The sequence below is a fragment of the Spermophilus citellus genome (genome assembly GCF_964194105.1).
Source record: "Spermophilus citellus genome assembly, chromosome: 14".
Taxonomy (NCBI): domain Eukaryota; kingdom Metazoa; phylum Chordata; class Mammalia; order Rodentia; family Sciuridae; genus Spermophilus; species Spermophilus citellus.
The window spans coordinates 49,039,758-49,045,259 of record NC_138194.1 but is presented as its reverse complement, the minus strand read 5'-3'; positions in this window follow the sequence as shown (position 1 = coordinate 49,045,259).

Below are 5,502 nucleotides of genomic sequence, written 5' to 3'. Positions count from 1 at the left end.
GCACACCAAATCCAATTTAATACATTTTTAAAAGATGAAACACCAAATTAAAATTCTCAGAACTCAATTGAAAAAATAGATTTTTTATGACATAGGCAGGATACAGTACATTATATTTGTCTCCATTAAAAACAGGTGAATGACCTTGGTATAAGGTTACTTGACTGGGACAAGTAATGGGGAATTTTCATCCTTCCTTTCATCTTTTCTTTCTTTCCTTTTGCCCTCCATTAATTATTTTTGTTTTATTTTTCCTTTGTATGTCTGCCTTTCATTCCTTCCTTTTATTTTTGGTGCTATGATCTTTTCCAGAAAAGGATTCATATGCATGTACTATTCTAGGTATCTAAATAGAAATGTATAATACTTTCAAAATTATGAATGGCTTCTTATAAAAGAAAGTCATAATCAAGTAAATAATTTCATTGAAAACTCCCCAAATACCTATATAAGTTCCTATTATATATATCTTCATAGAATTAATGGTATTTAACAGTGGTAATGCTGTATTTTCATTATGTATTAAACAAAATGAGACTATGTTATTGAAACCCTGAATGACTATTATGACCTCCAAACCTATGATCCTTGCCTCTTCTATAATATGAACTGGAACCCAAGTGTTCATTAAAGAAATGGATCTGTGATCTTTGATACTTGCCTACCTGATCCATATCTAACCCTGCACTCACCTCTACCTTTTGAAGTCTTTTGCTTTCAACAATTTCCTTCTCTCATTTCTACTGTCACCATCAGTCAGAGCCAACATTATTGCTCAGCCTGACTGTACCTAAATCTCCTATGCAGACCTCCTCTGTTTGCTCCCCTCTACACTGCCCATTCCACCTAGAGTAATTTTTGGAAATGTGGATACTTTGTTCCTTCCCTCTTTAAAGTTCTTCACTGCTTCCAAATACATGTAGAATAAAGTAGAAGTCCTTATGACCTAGGAGAATATATTATTTGACACCTGCCCACCTCCCAGTTTTCCTACCTTCCTATCCAAGATCTACTATCCTACATTACTCACTAATGCCCACTATATTTTGGCAGTATTGACCATTTTTCTGACTTCCAGGTCTTTCTCATTGTCTGCCCCTCCTTTAGGGGTATACCCCAATACTACTTACCGGATTTTTTTCTACTTGTTTCTATGATTCAGTTTAAACATCATTTCTTTGTGGATACTTTCTCTGACCAGTCAATCTAATTTTCATCTCTTCCATATTTTTTCCATAGTCATTTCAAGAAAGTTCAGAAATTTCAATTCTTTTCATAGGAATAATTACATCTCTAATTAAGTATATTGTGCACTTAATACTATGTCCATTGACTATTACTGACGGCGACATGAAGGCAAGATGTCTTGGTCTCTTCTGTGTCCATAATTCCTACATTATTGTCTGGCAACTAGGACTTCTCAATTAAAAATACATTCACCAAATAAATGTATTATTTCAGCAAACAGATCATTCATTGGAAAGTTCCAAAATAAGCTGATTATTGTGCAGGGACATTGTGAATAATGTTTTCCTCAGGTTGGATTTCCTGGAAATGAACCTGATACAAGAATTTGATGTAAATGTTTAATTAAGGAAGGGCTCCCAGGAGAAACTGGTAGGACTTAGTAAGAGCAAAATAAAGAAGGAGGGGGATATCAAGCAAACAAGTAATTTGGTGCCAATATCTCTTTCAGATGACACCCTTAGTTTGAAATTGCAAAAAAAAAAATAAAAATCTATGAAGTGCAAATGATGCTTCAGCATTGAAGCTTCTTGAGGCAGTGAGTTTGAGTGGCATGATAGAAATCCAAGCACTTCCAAATGTCTGCAAATGCATGGAACTGATTCCATTAGAAAGAGGACAATTCTCCAAAGAAATACACATTGTACACTACTGTTACAAATATATCCAAAGCCAGGGGAAGTGGTCCGAGAAATGGCTAAAGGCAAGAGAGACATAGCATCATTCATAACTACCAGTGTATATAAGTACCTATATTATCAGACTCTTAAAAAAAAAAAAAAAAGATACACACTGAGGTGCCATTGCCTTGGTGAAAAGTTACTTATATGTACTCTGATACCCTTTCTTTAAAATATGTCCCACCACCTTATACTTAAAAATGTCTTTCTTCTATTTTGATGGGAAATCATTTTGATTTCTTATGCTTTTCTATATGTATTGAAGCAATATTTTAATATGATGTTCCTAAAGAGTGTTACCCACAACCTAAGTTCCACTTGTGAGCTCAAGACAAATGCCAGACACTGATGGTGCAGATTCAAAATAACACTGGATTTGGTTTCCATCAACATTTAGGGTTTGTAACAAGTCTGGTCCAGCTAGACGGCATTTCTTTTCATTTGAACAATTCACAAAGACCCCTTGAACTTGATTCATTACCCTGGGGATGAAACAGTCTTAGGTGGATTAACAGGAAATTTCTGATGAATGAAATAATATCTACATGGGCCATTCTGTACCACATAGCTAAAGATAAATTTTATGAGCATAGAAATGGAACTCACATGTAAGATAAAATAGGCAAAGAATAATCTGAATATTTCAAGCACTTAATACTTAATCTCTGATGAATAACTTAAGATATTATATCTGAAACAAATGAACTGTTACAAATATTTACAACTTGATCACTTTTATACTTTATTGTTTTAAAGCTATTTTATAGAAAGAGGCTGGTTCTGTGTTTTTAATCTCATTGTGTGTAGAACTCATAATGTATTAGTATCATCCTGAGTTTTTAGAATATTTCTAAGAATACCTGCCACTGTTAGTGTTGTTGCTCATTAGATATAGAAAAATAGGTTTGCATATTGAGAAGAGAAAGTTCCTAAAGGGTGTTTTTTTTAATAGATATTTTTATACAAACTAAATGTTCCCAAGCAGAAAGCAGGAAGTATAGCACATGAATGTTGAGTTGAGAGAGATACTCAATCATGACTAACTCTATAAGGGAGAAAAAGAAGAGGAGGAAAACTAACGGAATGCATGTTTAAACATGTGCTTTTCTATATTTTTTTCTTAGGAAAAAAGATAGTACCCTTAATTTCAAAGAATTTAATTTGAACTCCAAAATTGAGTTTGGGAAACACAGTGTGACATTTATTGTGTTCTTAGTACATGCTAGGAAATATGATAAAGAAGATGGAAAGATAAACAAGATGCTGTCTTCTAGAAGGCCACAGTATCTAAAACTAGATAAATTAAATAAAATATGTTGCCCATTGATTACCATAGGTGCTGGTTACTGGACAAAGCAGTTATATTAATTTCAGGGATTTAGGAGGATGGGAAGTTTCTGGAGCCACCCAGAATTTCGTCTTCTATCATAGAATATCTGTAAGGAAGATAAATTACATATGAGAAAAGGGAGGCTCAGATACACTGTGACATGGTGTCTTCTCTTCCATGGCCCAGCCTCGGGACACGTGTGCATATGTCTTCTTCCCACCTCTTGCTCAGCTTTCAACCCAGTGAAAACTCAGTTCTATGCCCTGAAATCTACCAACCCTTCTCACTGAAAATTCTCATGTTTTGTTGTTACTGAATTAGTGTTCACTTTCAGTCTTTGTCTACCATATTGCCTGCAATTTTTCTCAGTATTGACTAATCTCTCTTCTCTAGACTTTTGTAATTTAACACTTTCTTGAGCTTCCTCTTACCTCTGGTCTGTGTTCCCCTTCTTTTTTCTTTATTTATTCATCTATATATTAATTGATTTTTATTGTTCTTCTTTTTCTTATCTTTAAAATGAATTCATAAGGAATTTCTTCCCTCTGTCTTGTCTTTTCATTGATCAATGGATTTAACTGATCAATAGTTTTAATTAATTTAACTGGTTGATTTGATTGATAAATTTAATCATTTTCAAGGTTTCCAAGATTATGCAATCAAAGAGCTGAATAAATATAACTGTAATGTAGATATTGAGATATAGAGGTTGAGGTTAGATCTATCTATGTATTTTCTATTGTGTTTTCTATTTAACTCTCTGTTTACATATAAACAAATGACAGAAAAGAGGAGTTTAGGACTTTCCTGAGTTTTTCACATGGACAGCTGTTAGATGTTGATGTAATTGATTGAGATGAAGAAATACAGATTGGGAAGTAGGTATGCAATTGGGTACTATAGACAGAGTTTAATTTTAAATATAAAGACTTAGTAGGTCTCCTTTTTTTTTTTGTATTGGGATTAAATCCAGGGGTGCTTAGCCACTGAGCCACATCCTCAGCCCATCTTATTTTATGTTTTGAGAGAGGCTTTCACTAAGTTGCTGAGGCTGCCCTCATACATGTAATCCTCTCATGTCAGCCCCCTAAGTAGCTGGGATTACAGGTGTGTGCCACCATGCCTGGCTCTAGTCGGCTGTCTTAACTTTCACAACCAGTACTCACAGGAAATATATGGAAAGGTAATAGATTTGACAGTCATTAGTAAGCAATAATTAGTAATTAGTAAAAGAATCAAGTAAAAAGAAACCATGTCATCTGAGCAAATATGATACAGTGATTTAAAATTATACTCAGAGCTATAGTAACAAAAACTTCATGGTACTGGCATAAAAACAGACCCATAATTCCATGGTACAAAATAGAAGATACAAAGACAAACCCACACATCTACAGTCATCTGATCCTTGATAAAGGAAACAAAAACATACATTGGAGAAAGGATAATGGTTTTAACAAGTGGTGCTGCAAATGATGGCTATATTTATGTAGAAAAATGAGACTAGATCCTTACCCCTCATCCTGCACAAAAGTCAACTCAGAATGAATCAAGACATGGGAATTAAACAAGAAACTATCCAACTCCTAAAAGAAAATGTATGTAGAGACACATGCAAAAACTTTTTTACTAGGACTCTTAAATCTCAAGAAATAATGCTAAGAATTAATAATGGGATGGTATCAAATTAAAAGGGCTTCTGCAAAGCCAAAGGAAATAATTAAGAATGTGAAGAGAGAATAGGAGAAAATCTTTGCTAGCTGATCTTGTTAGAGGATTAATATTCAGAATACATAAAGAACTCAAAAATCTTAACACAAAAATAATGTAATTAATAAATGGCCAATGAACTAAATAAATACTTTGCAAAAGAATAAATACAAATGGCAAGCAAATATATGAAAAAAAATGTTCAACATTATTATCAATTAAGGAAGTGCCAGTCAAAATTCCACTGAGATTTCATCTCATTCCAGTCAAAAGGGCACTCATCAAGAATACAAAAAATAATAAATGCTAGAGAATATGTGCAGAAAAATGAACACTTTGACACTGTTGGTGGAATTGTAAATTACTATGTATATGAAAATAAATATGGATTTCCTCAAAAGAGTAGACATGAAACAACCATATGACCCATTTATACCACTCCTCAGTATTATCCTAAAATTAAAAGAATTAAAAATATCATACTATAATGACATTTGCTATAAACTCATATTTATAGCAGCACAATTCACAACAACC